General features: G+C 44.1%; 1 protein-coding gene across 5 annotated transcripts in view; it reads left to right on the top strand.

Annotated features, from left to right (window-relative positions):
* The window catches only part of LOC110346568 (uncharacterized), a 123,560-nt gene that overhangs the window by 94,282 nt on the left and 15,559 nt on the right, over positions 1-13,719 (top strand). For all 5 annotated transcript variants that reach the window (XR_015444004.1, XM_087193409.1, XM_087193408.1 and 2 more), the window contains one exon: positions 1-13,719. This exon is cut by the window's left edge; it is cut by the window's right edge and continues 15,559 nt beyond it. The gene's annotated coding sequence lies outside the window, so the exon portion shown is untranslated.

Genomic DNA, 13,719 nt, shown 5'->3' with positions numbered 1-13,719 from the left:
CTCAAACTCCTGGATTCAAGGGATCCTCTCTGCCTTTGAGTCCCAAACAGCTGGGGCTACAAGAGTGTACCGCTGTGCTCGGCTTTGGAGCAGTCATTTTCGATCGTAGAGAGACAGCTTGTGTTCTTACCTCAGCCATTCCTCTGTGTTCTTGCTGCTCCTGCCTGAGGCTGTGTGTCACCTGGACTTTAGCTTCAGGATGTAATGGGGACATCTACTCCAGTGAGCGAACTTCCAGGCTGTAGGGTTGCTGATACAGGAGTATTTGTTTAGCACATCACTGAGGAATTATAGCCCTTATTACATTGTTTTATGACTGTATCTCTGTATCATGCATTTAACTTAGTCATGTGGTATAATTGAAAAGTGTAGCCATTGTTCCTAGGTGCTTAGTACATGCCTGTAGTCCCAGCACTCTGAGAAGCTGAGGCAGGAGGATGGAAAATTAGAACCCAGCCTGGGCAATTTAGTGACTTAGTGAGACCCTGTCTCAAAATAATGTAAAAAACAGGGCTGAGGATATGGCTCCATGCCAAGGCCTGAGTTCATTCTGTAGTAACTGCCCCTGCCAAAGGTAACCGTTACTTACTGAACACTTACTTGTGCCAAGCTAGGTACTTAATTTGGAAAACAGTTTGTATTTTGACCTGGATTCAAATTCTGAATCTCTGTATCTGCTCTGTGACCTTGAACAAATTCCTAAGCCTGAGCCTCAGTGTCTTTTTCTGGTGAGATGTTGTTTGGCTACTAGGACAGCCATAGCCTGGCTGGGTGGCTCAAAAAACACCTGTTGTATTTCTTACGATTTTGAAGCCTAAAAGTCTGAGACCAAGGTGTTGGTAGGGTAGATTTCTTCTGAGAGGCCTCAGATCTTAAATAGTGCTGTGGACATGGTCTCCGGGTTACCTTTCTGTACTATAACAGATACAGTGTCAGAGGCACTCAGCCTGTAAAATTGAAGCGTTTATTTTGGTTCACGGTTTGGGAGGTTTCGTTTTGATTGATTGGTGCTGCTGCTTTTGGCCTGGAATGGCGCTGGACGTCATGGTGGGTGAGCATGGTGGAGGAGGCTGCTTACCTCATGGTGACCGGGAAGCAGAGAGAGAAGAGGCTGGAATCCCACAGCCTCTTCAGGAGCACACTTCAAATGACCTAACTTCCTCCTGCTAGGCCTCACCACCTCCAAATAGTGCTAAGCTGGAGACAGGCCTTTCGGGGACAGTCTAAGTTCAGACTACAGTGTCTGTTGTGGTTTGAATGTGTTGTCCTGCAGTTCTTTTTTTTTTTTTTTGGTACTGGGGATCGAACTCTGGTCCTTGCGCTTGTGCAGCAGGCGGTGAAACCACTGAGCTAAATCCCCAGCTGTCCTGCAGTTCTTATGCTGGGAAACTTGCTCTCCAACGCAGGGTTGTTGAGAAGGGAACTTCTAACAGATGATTAGATCATGAGGTCATCGCTATTGATTACCCAGTCTCAGGTGATTTATTACAGCAGCAGCAAGGACTAAGACATGGCTTTACCTCTGTGCCTATATCTGTGTCCTAATCTTCTCTTGTGATACCAGTCATATTGGATTAGAGCCCACCATAAAGTACTCATTTTAACTTATCTCTTTTAAAGACTCTGTCCACATTCAGTCACATTTGGCGGGTAGGAATTCCATACATGAATTTTTGAGGAATATAACCAGCAGCCAGCAATACCAATAAAAAAAAAAATACTCAAGTCTTGTTTTATTGTTGTGAGAATTAAATGAAATACCGTATACATGTAGAGACCTGACACACGAGCTTAGTGCATAGCCTTTGAAGAGCTAGGTGGAATCTTGTTTTTTTAATATTCTATCCATGTATAAATAATAAATGTTGATGAACTTGTTTGTTTGCTTATACGTAAGTGCCTCTTTTTATGATTCCTGCCTTCTTTACCTTATATGCAACTGCATAAGTAATTTTCTTTCAGGTTAATTCAAGGTAGTCTTAGTTTTCCTGTTTGCGTGCTCTGCCCACAAGGGCATGCCAGATTTCTGAGTTGGGCTCTTCCTTGGCCCAGGTGGTGGGGGCACCTGAGACTTCCTGGAACCCTGCCTTGAATGTCAGGCCCTTCTCCTGGGTTCTGTGTTTCCACCTGGTGGTAGTGTGTATTTGCCAATGGACACTTGCCAAATGTCATGGTTTGTGCCCTCGCATAGGCTAGGCAAGCTCTCTGTCACTGAGCTGAACCTTTGGCTTGCATCCTACACCTGCTCTGCTTTTCTCCTCTTGTTTGGCCAGTTTTTGTTTTGTTTGTGGTAGTGCTGGGAATTGAATCTAGAGTCTTATGCATGGTGAGTATATAGTCGACCACTGAATAGTACCCCGTGCCCCAGTTTAGTATTTAAAAAATCATAGTTATACACCTGGATCAGAAGTTAAGGCCAGGGTGGGATAGGTGAGTGAGAAAGCAACATGAAAGAAAAAATGAGCTGGGATTATTGACTCATTGAGCTGAGACTCCTGTGACATGGAGTGTGCTTTATGGTGAGTGACCTGTAATTCCTCCACAAACGCCTTTCTCCAGTGTTTGACAAGGCATTCACAATTGTTTATCACACAGAGAATTTCAAATAAAAATGAGTTTAAATTCCTAGGGTTTAGATGGTCACAAAGTTGTTGAACTTACTTCTAGGAGAAAATATGTACTTCATAAATATTCCAAAGCATTTGCAGGCGTTTTCCTATTAGTGAGAAGTTCCCTGTAGCATTCTCTCGGGTTGAGTAGGATTGCTAAATGTAGTGTTCCAACTGGAGCTTGGTTTCCTGAAAGCTATTCTTGGTGTGGTAGATGAATGCAGCTGTTCATATCTCTTAATATTTTAGTTTGAGTCATTGGGTAAGCGGAACTAATTAGGATTCCAAAAGCTACACATATAGGCAGCTAGGTGGAACTCTTGGAATTTATTAGGAAAGATTTTGACAGAACTGTATTCTGGGGTTAAGTGGTAAAAAAGATCACATTTTGTACCAAATAGCTGGCTAAATGTCTTTTGCATTTCACTTTAGTTTTCTTTTTTGTTAGTGGAAGGGACACTTTTTTCCCTCTGGTTCTGGGGATTGAACTCAGGACCTTGAGCTTGCAAGACAGGCGTGGCACCACTGAGCTAAATCCCTAGCCCAGAAGGGACATTTCTTTATAGCAGGAAGCTATTGGAATATGTTCCCAAGACAGGGTTCTTTGGAAATATTTAAAATAGGGTGGAGATACAGTGCAGGTGGTAGAATATGTGCTTTGCATACATGAAGCCCTGGGTTCCTTGCATGACACCACAAACAACAACAACAATAAAAAACCCAGAAAGTTTTTCTTCCAAAAATAGTGTGATCTTCCTTGCATGAATGTTTGTAAGTATGCACAAAATAGTATTTTTAAATGCTTTGCAAAGCTTCATAGTACTTCTGCCTAATTCATCCTAAGTTTGAATCTTGCTCCATCCTATACACTACTTGGGAAGAGAAAGTATATTTATTTTGTGGAAACAACTTTTGGGCTGAAAGGTGGAAGATAAATGTTACCCTCTATCATAAAGAGAGGCAGTAGAAGGCTTTGAGTTTGAGGATTCCAGCTGTGCAGGGACAGCTTGGGACGTGGTGATGTGTTTGAAAGTTTGTGCTAGGAATCAGCTTAGATGTCTCTGTGGGCTTAAGTGTTGCCTTCTGAGTTATGACATAGCAAACTGACATGAGAATGTTTTCTAGTATGTGGTTTCCAGGGTTGCTATGATGTTATAAGTAAGGATTTAATAACAGTGATCTGTGTTTCCTGGACAAGGTTTAGAAGAGTATTTCGAAGCATGAGCTCTGAGTAATCAAAGCTTTAAACAAAGTGGAATGATAGGGAATCCCAGTGGGGTAAAGAAGAGGGCAGTTCTGGGAGCTTAAGAATGTGAGTCTATGCCCTGGACTACTCTGAAACCCTGAAACCAACGCACTTGGAGAACTCTGGAAGCCCCTTCCTAAGATGTTTTCCTTTTCTCCATTATTCAGTCCCAGTGTAATTCTAGAGCACAGCCTGCAGTAGGTTTGAGCAGCAGCCCATCTGTTTGGAGCCCAGGACCTAGTTGCCTGGTGATTCACATCTGGTTCTGCCACTCCAGCTATGTGATCTTGGCTAGTTACCTGCATCTCTGTGTCCTCATTTCCTCAGCTGTGTAACAGGGACAGTAGTATCCAAAGAGTTGTTCCCAGGGTGAAATGGGTTACTATGCATGAGGCACTGGGGCCAGAGAGCCTGGAATATTCTGTACTTAGCTGCCTGTAATATAGACTATGAGTGTATTAGCATCTTAGTATGTCCATATTCAGTGCCTATGTGTGTTTGACCCTGGTCAGATCAAGTTGATATCCTGTTCCATTTGTTCTCCATTCCTGACCTAATTTTGTCCAGAGTTCCTCAGCTGAAATCTAAGATGGCCAGGTTGGGTAAGCAGGAACTCTTGTTGGTGCCAGAATTTGTTCCTGCAGATATCAGATGTCATTTGGTGGGTTTGGTTTGCATAGAAAAGCGTGTAGATGGAGAACTTGACTTGGGTTTGTGTCTTTAGGACAGGAGTTATATTAGAGTGATTTTGAGATCTAGGTTTCTTTCTCTGTCTCCCTTTTCTCCATTTTATTGCATACGTACCTATTTTCAACCTTCAGCTCAGCATCTTGTGTGGCTTCATTTCGTGCAACGGGGACCACCAGGCTAACAGTTTGTTGTGGAAGATCACGTAATCTTCAAATAATGCTTTTACTGAGCCACTTGTGTGTGTGTGTTCTGGTTTTTCTCTCTGGGTCTCCCGTGAAGAGGCAGAGGTAAGGTGAACATTGAGCCTTGTACAGGGCTCCTGCAGGTCAGAGCGGGCAGCAGCTCTTGCCCTGCTGTTCTGCCAATATGTCCCTCCTCCACGCTCCCTTCCCTTCCCAGCCTCCTTCTTGGAGTCCAGGTCTGATACTTGCACCTTTCCTCCTGGAGGTCCCCAGCCATGGAGAAATGCAGGAGGCTTTAGTGGGAACTCTGCTCTTTGCGGCTCCGTGTCTGGCTTGGGCTGTAGTACTACAGCCAGGGCTCCCTGTATTACTACAGATAAAGAAAACCTGAGCCTTAGTTTCCTCCCTTTGAAGCACAGGGCTTCTAGTCCCCCCCCCCCCAGGGTTGTGGTGTAAAACAGCCCGTGAAATCTGGACAGTAGCAGTGGCTAATGATGATGCTGGTAGTAGAGTTTATTAATAGAGTGCTTACCACGTACCAGGTCTTATCCAGAGATGTAGCACATTATTTGATCTGCCCTCTGGCTTTCATCTATCTTACCAGGAAACTGAAGCACAGAAAGGTTAAGTTTAACGTGACAGCAATAGGCATAAACCCAGATTCGAATCCGGACACTTAAGAGTTAGTTAGCTTCCCTACTTTTCCAGTTGTGTCAAGTGTTGATAGTTTCAAAGGCTCTGGATTATATAAAATATAGCTTCTTCTAACCTTCCATGGCTTCTGCCTGACAGTTTGCTTTTTGCTAGTGCATTTACCAGCTCCAGCAGATGTAACCTGTGCATGAGAAAGTTGTCCTTTGCACATGTCACTTTAATGGACGTTCTGGTTCAGTGCGAGACCTCTTTCTCTTCTGAGATGCCCTGTGGTCTTCCCACAGACAGCAGGCAGCCCGGGAATCATCTGCAGAATTGCATTCTAGAGTTTTTAATAAAGGGTGGAAGAGAAGATCTCCGACCCTTTAGCTTGCTGGTGTGTTTCTTTAATACATGTTGACTTGGAGCTGTGCTGTGCTGTTAAGATTTGATAGGAAGCAGCTGCCCCTCCTTGTGGGGGAAGCATTGGGCGCTCAGGGCATAAGGATCTGGATTGCACTGGGCCTTCGACTTATTCTTACTCGCCGTAAGGCTAAGACCATGTAATGTGCATTCCGATTTACCGGAGTGTGATAGCATGGGGAAGGTTTTGGGGTGGGTTCAGCTGTGGGAGAGCATGTCTTTCCGTCCTCTTGGGCTGCAGTGACATTGAGGCCCTGGAGGCATGTGTTTGGCTGTATTCATCACTGACCAGTGCAGAAAAACTCTGGCTGGGCTTGACCTGGCCGTCGGAAGTAATGTGACGTCCGGATAGCTGCCAGTCAGCTTTCTTCTCCTGGACTTCAGTGGACAACATTAATGCTAACTTGTTTTAAGATGGATAGCCCGGATTTGAAGTTCAGCTGTGTATCTGTGTCCTTCTACCATTAGAAAATTGGATTTTCTCGCTTTGCGAATTGAATTTAGGGCTCTGTGGCTGGATGGGATCATCTGGTGAGGGTGTGTTTGCCACATTTGGCCTTATGTTGAACCTCGGTGCTTGGGCATGTAACCTTCCTACCAGACAGGCAGATCCCAACTGTGAATTACCCATCACCCTGACTGGGCTTCAGGCTGATTGATGTGAGTGCTGCTTCCAGAGGCCACTGGAACATGCCTCTAGTAGTGACAGTCTGCTTCTCTAAATAGCGATGTGAATTGGGAGGAATTCAGGGAGTGCATTGTGCTTGAATTTTTAGTCACATTCATGAGGTTGTACATCATACTCCCTTTTTATACTGTCAATTCTGTGTTTTTCATAACTCAAGTTTCTAAAAATAAGGCTGCTTCCTCTAAGAAGGGAGCCATCTTGAGAAACTGGAGTCTTAGAAAAGGACTTTGCAGGAGCAGCCAGGGGCGTTAGCATTTATCATAACCTGTGCGTGGCACTATACTAGATAATGTGAGCGCCACAACTGCCTTGCTTCCTGCCTTCCGGTTGCTTGGTTTCAGTAGGAGGTCGTAGAACAAAACCATGAAGGCTTGAAATAGGGATGATTCTACTAGAAACGCCTGTTAAGATTGGCATTGAGAGCAGAAAATGACCCCAAACACACGGACCCTTATCTTCTGAGCCTAGCTCAGACTTTTTTTATGCATTTCTTTAACTCTGAGAGTGAGAGTGGGAATAAAAGAGTGGCTGGCACGTGACAGGTGTTATTTATACCCTTCATATACCCTGGTGCGGTGTAGCTTGGGTTCTGGGAACCTACGTCACGTTTGCGAGGTGCTGTCAGCCTTCAACCTGGTGTAGAACGGACTGAGATCCGCCATGAAATGGGACCTCTGTAAGACACTAGACAGACCTGCCTGGCAGTGTACCTATCATTAAAATGCCGGTGAAAAGTTATGTTCACTGCCTTCTGTTTTGCCTCTGGCTCTTTGGTAGCTTTTTTTTCTCTGTTTCTATTAAAACCCTAGAGGAGCAATGAAAATTTTGTAATAGATACACAATTTCTCTTTCGCCTGAGAAACTACTAATAGGATCATGGATAATTGATCTTTTTTTTAGTCTCCCTGGGTATAGCACCCAAATCTTAACACCTGGTTCTTGAATGTCACTACCCTTTGGCCAAGTGTGGCCTATCTTATGAAGTTGATTTGTAATCCCTGCCCTGGAGCCTGGCAGCGTTGTGTCATCATCTTGCTCCACTGTCATTTTAGTAAGTACTGAGTGTTACAGGGAATAAGTTCAGTCGGAGTTCATAAGATGACAAGAATGTTTAGACTCCGAGGAGTGAAAAGAATTTATAGTGGAAGAAGGACTTGATGTGTTCTTTGAAGAGGGATGGTTAGGATTTAGGTAGATAGCAGGGAGGAAGCCATCCTGTGAACCAGGAGACGGGAGAGGAAGGTACAAACCATGTTCAGGGGACAGAGTGAGTGAGCTAGGATGATTCGGAGGGTTTCTGTGGGCCATCTGCGCTTGCCAGGAGTGACCATCATTTGCTGGGCCCGGCCTCAGTTTGTTTCTGGGGTCTGCAGTAGGGTCTTGACATGTGCTTTTCCTAGCAGGTTCCTGGGCAGTGTGGTACAGTGGTACCTCAGTTCACAGACTTAATTATTTCCATGATTCTGGTTGCAAACTGAACTGGATGAGAGCTGAATCAAATTTCCCCATAAGGTCAACATTGACCCTAACCATTGACCGAGACTCAGCTTTGGTCATGGGTTGTACTGCAGAATTGGGCTACAGGGCTGCCTGGAAGAGAGTCTGGGGGAGCTGTGCTTGAGCAGAGATGGCACGTAGGACACTAGGGTCCTCAAGTCCAGGCACACCATTCACATATGTCTGCTGTGTTCTGCATGATGCAAAGCTCCAAGAGGTGGCAGAAGCCATTGAGTTCCACCTGGGAGAAATGATTGGCATTTCCTTTCAGTGAATTTGGTAGTAGAGGAGGAAAGGGTCCGGAGTGCAGGACAAGCTGTGCAGAGGCTGGGAGTGGGGTGTGTGTGTGTGTGTGTGTACGACTCAGGAGTGCATTCTGGAGAAAGCAAGCTGCTTTGTTGAGGGGGGAAGGTAGGAAAGAGGAAGCGGGCAGAGGTGACCCAGCATTTCCTTCCACTCGGGAGCCTGGATAACTGATCTGAAGACGCAATCAGCGAAAGCTGCTGCTGGGAAAAAAATTATCAGTTATTTTTGAACTGAGCTCAAATTGTTTTCTTCCACATAGATTATTATCTATCTTGTTTTCAAAACAAAAGTTCTATGTAAGTTTTCATGCTTTTTGTCCTTAACGTTGTAAGCTTTTCATGGTTCTAAACATTGTAGTCGCTAGTTTCCCAAGTTACTTTCTTCTTATTCTGAGGTCTTCTTCTCAATATTGTTTATTTATTTTTTATTTTTTTGGTACCGGGGATCGAATCAATATTGTTTATAAAAACCACTTAGCCATTTCATTGGGATCTTCTCTAGACTCTTAAACCCTGTAGTCTTGGGAAAGCATAAGTGAGACAACATTGAACTTCCAGCGCTATAGCCTAGTTATACGGGGGCGCTGCAAATCACCTTAAGTTTCTGTCTGTTGTCAGTTTTTGCTCATCTGTTATTAGGAACACTCACAGGTATGTTTATACTTCAGTCGTTTCATTTTCATAGGAATAGAGGCTCATTGCAGAAATCATGGAACATTATAAAACTTGAGACATTTGCGTTCACCCCACTCTTTCCCATGGCTCTGCATTGGGGTGCGGAACTGGGTTTGTGAGGGTCAGAGCTGCAGCTCAGCCTGGCCCTTTGTGGAGTTGGGGACAGATTCTTCCCTTTGTCCGCTCTAGCATTGCATCCCATTTTGCATGGGGTCAGGTTACTGGGAATGATGGCAGCTCTCCTGAGAAAGCAAAATGCGGACGTGATTGAGGAAGGACTCTGGCGAGCAAGGGCCAAGGTGCGGAGGATGTGTGTGGAGATTTGACCCGCTGTGCTCACCACCATCTCCTTCGGATCGTCTTTCCATGGCTTTAGGGCTTTGGGAAGGAGGCAGCTGGAAAAAACCAGACTGAATTAACTGGATCACCCCACGGATCAGGGGGCGCTGTCCTGGGATTCCCCTTTCTGTTTTGCATGGAGAGGGACTTGAGAAGGGGAAGTCACTTGCCTGTCCTCCAGGGAGTAGGAAGCACTTGAGGTCCTTGACGGGTCAGCCTTGTGGCTCAGGCAAGGAAGTGGCCACACGGTAGAACAGCCCAGATGACGGAAAAGGTGTGTAGGGACAGAACTGGAAGTGCAGCGGGGCTAGCTGACGCTCTGAGGAGCACTGCCAGAGTGGCCACTTATGTGGCAAGTCCAGGAGGGCTAAGGGACAGGTGGCCACAGGACCCTGAGGGGCGCAGGCATCCAGAGCAGTGCAGATTCTCACAGGTCCACCTTTTCATCATCTTCCTCTGCAACCCCTCAGAGAATGAGGCAGGGAAGAAACAGGAAAGGCTCAGCTCTTGGGCTGGGGATTTTGCTCAGTGGCTCTATGACCTACTTTGCAAGTGCAAGGTCCCGAGTTTGATCCTTGGTACAGAAAAAAAGGGCTCATCTCTTGGGTTTGATAGTTGGAACCGTAGTCAGATTTAGGGAAAACTCAGGATGCCAAAACTGCTAGGGGATAGTGGGGCGACCATATAATTCCTGTGTGTGCAGGGGTTGACTCCAAGACTTACACGTGTGTCTGAGCTGAGAGCCGGAACTCCAGCCCCTTGGCCATTTCGTTTCTGACCAAACTGGGACGCTGTTCGTATTTGTAGTGGTCAGGGCCTGGCTGTCCAGATGTCCAGTCACATCTTGTGTCAAACATACACAAAAATGGGAGGAGCCGCTTTTATACCTTAGGTGCTTCCTTCCCTGAGCCTCAGTCTGTATTCGTACTATGACTTTTGCTTTGTTGTTCTTCTTTTTTTAAAAAAAGGATATAATAGCCCTGATTGGGTCAGAACTATTTTGCCATACTATTTTACCAGTGGGGTATTGTAGTCCTTTCCTAAGTGTACTGATTTTCTTCATTAATTCTCCTAAAATTTCTAATCTAGATTTCTTTCCAGCTATATGCTACTGTGAGTAATAGCAAAATAAAAAAATCTTTGTGTATACCTCGGTGTTTCCATTGAAGCCGAGTTCTTAGGAATAGTATAACTGGGTCAGGTTTTTATAGTTCCTGATATGTACCTGTTAGTGTCAAACTCTAGGCTTCTTTAAATCTGAATTTCTAAGTTGAAAATTTCTCAATTGACATTTGAGCTGTATCTATTTTGAAGTACTGTGAAATAAATGATTTTTATGAGCTTGAGCCAGAAAGCGGTAATTGCACTGAGCAATAATGTGAATGAAGAGAATACTTTTATTTGCGTTATGCAATTTTTTCATACTGCCTACAGTGAATACCCTTCAGTGACTGCATTATACTAAATTCAATTGTAGTGGTTGGCAGGGTGTGGCCACCAAAATATTTGACTCTGAAAATCCTTACTGTTTTATTGACACTTTAAACCACACTGTGCAAACTATCAGGCATGTTTAACTCTGTGCAGGATTCCTTACGTCTCCGATGACAGCTTTACAACGTCATGGAACTCCAGTGACATTTCCAGGTTGTGTGCCTTTTACCCTTCATGTGCGGTGAGCGCATTTGCAGGTGTGGGTTCCTCCCCTGATGTCTTTCCTGCGGACCAGTCAGCTGCTAGAGAGTACTACTCTGTGGCGGCAGTTGTCAGCAAAAAGAATCTTCTGTGCTCAGCAGGAGCCCAAGTTGGGAAATGTGCTTTGGAGAACTGTGTGTGGATCACCAGGTCAGCTGACTGGAAGGTGCTTTGTGAAGCCGCCTTTGAGCTGCCTGCAGTCTGTCATTGCTAATAGCTCATTGCTGTATGCTGATTCCAAGTGAGATGTCTGACACTGTGTTGTGACTTGCTCAGCGGGGTCAGACCAGTAGGCAAACAGGAAAGAAAAGACAGCAAAATGCATGTGTGGAGACTTCCTGCTTTATTGGAGAGCATTCCTGAGGTATTCCCAGCTCAGCTAGTCTTTAAGACTCAAAAGACCCAGGAAGTATTTTCTTTTATATTTCATATGACAGACTAGAGTCAATTACAAAGTGATGAAATGTAGAGGTGATTATTTCCGCCAGTTCTGGAAAAGAAAATGCACCCAGGTATAACAGCATTGAAGCGAATGGGAAAGAGCAACTTTGAGTATTGACTTGTTTAGTTCCTGGAATTTAGGATTAAGATTTGATTGATGCATCAGAGTTCATGAATATTGAAATATCACTAAATCTAAAAATAAAACCACAGGGCTGGAGTGCTACTTTTAGATTACCTGGTCTTCCAGTGATGGCTTGTGGTGTTTCATTCCTTGTGCTATGTCATTTTGCTTCTTTTTGTCTTTTGATCCCAAACCGATCATTTATTAAACTCTCAATTGCTTTTCAAACGTTATTTGAGAGTATTAGGCATAAATGGAAACTATATTTTGCTCTTTAAATCGATAGTGTGTAATTTTTAGAACACAAATATTGCAAAGAAAGTATTTATGAATCAAGTACTTCCTTGAACTCTTTGGAAATGCCTGTGGAAATATGTGCCGTAGGTGTATTATGTGCTATCCGGGGACATAACTGACGGGCAGTTTGTTTTCAGACTGATCCAGGCAATCTTCCCTCCCCCTAAACAATTACATGAGAACTCTTTTCTCTTAAAATGAAAATACTAATTCTATTGAGATTTACTACTAGGAGTTCATGAATTTGATTTTCTCTCTACCACGTTAGCCGTGACTTTGAGCAATCAGTGTGGCTTTTCCGCAGTGATTTTTTACATTAGGAACATTGTACTTAGAGATTTTAATATTATAATCTTAAAGATAACAAAGTGGTTTGGCTCATAGATGACTGTTCAGTGACGCTCATTTTCTTAATCCTTGAGGTATGCAAACTACTTCCTATTTTCCTAATTTATCACTGAAAATTAAGTCTAGTGTGTGGTAATGGGTGGTGTAACTCCTTTTACAGGACAAACTTGTTTTTGATTTGTGGAAAATTGAGGTTGGTATGCTGTTTGTTGACAAGGATTTTTCTGAGGTGGATCATTCATAGCTGCTTTTTTTTTTTTTTTTTTTTTTTGGTACTGAGGATCAAACTTGAGACCTTGTGCTTGCAAGACAGGCAGGCTGCCCAACCGCTGAGCTACATCTGGGGCCTTGAGGTAGATCATTCAAAAGGTGTTGGTTTCCTGGATTTCCATATGTGAGGGTTTTTTTGTTTTGTTTTATTTTATTTACAGTGAAGGCCAAGAAAGGCCCTGGGCTAATTTCACTGTGGAAGTTCTAAGTGGGATCCAGAAATAGGCTGTTAGGTGGAAGGAACTTTATTAACAGGAACTAGAGAGCCCTAAGCTACGTTATATCAAATAACATCTTAACTGTAATGTTACTACAAAACCAGACCATGTCCTGTTTGTAGCTGTGTGTGTTCTGTAAATCTGGAAATGACATTCAAATAGTGTGACCAGCTGTGTGACCGCCCTTTGAGAACAGAGGGCTGGGAACCGGCTGTGGGTTCCCAGAAAGAAGCAAGCAATGGCTGGGAGTAGTGTAGGTTTCGAAGGTGGTAGGGTTTTTTTCTTCCTCTTCCTCCTCCTCCTCTTCCTCTTGCCTTATTTTCTGCTTCTTTTCCTTAAGCCAGAAACTTTCCCATTTGTGGGAGCAAAAGGGGCAGGGGGAAATTCCATGAATATTTTGAGTTCCATGACTAATTTATCCCACTGGTAGAGTAGCTGTCAAAGTTAGAACATTGAAGCCTGGAAGTGGTGTTGTGTCCCTGTAGTCCCAGCTACTTGGGAGGCAGAGGCAGGAACATCCCTGGAGCTCATGACTTCCAGACCATCCTGGGTACCACAGTGAAACCCTCATCTCGAAAAAGCAAATGAAAAGGAAGAAAGGCTCATTTTGGGCTGGGGGTGTAGCTCAGTGGTAGAGGGCTTGCCTACCATGCAGGAGGTCTTGTGTTCCATCCACAGCACTGCAAAAAGAAGTTGTACTATTTCACAGGTTAACTGGGAATCAAATGGGTACATTAAAACAGACTGTGCAGGTCATGTGTGCTGTATGGCACAAATTAATTTTTCTGTTTGCATTAACTTATTCAACAATAATTACTATCTCGAACATGTTAAAGCTTGCTAATGTTATTTGGGGGCATGGGTGGAAGAAAGGTGGTTACAGAAATGTCGCTCCATCTCCGAGTTCTTTGTTCAACCCCTGTAGTCTGTTTTCTGCGTGTGACAACCAAGCCGCACTCTGGGTCTCCTTGGACTCAAGGCTGAGCACACTTCTTACTTCTTTCCTTCCCCTCTGGCCCCAGTGGCTATACTGTAAGTC

Source organism: Heterocephalus glaber, unplaced genomic scaffold (genome assembly GCF_053883595.1).
Source record: "Heterocephalus glaber isolate CG9 unplaced genomic scaffold, H.glaber_assembly_v1.0 deba00001588, whole genome shotgun sequence".
Taxonomy (NCBI): domain Eukaryota; kingdom Metazoa; phylum Chordata; class Mammalia; order Rodentia; family Bathyergidae; genus Heterocephalus; species Heterocephalus glaber.
The sequence above is the reverse complement of the archived record's forward strand: the minus strand, read 5'-3'. Positions and strand labels throughout refer to the sequence as shown.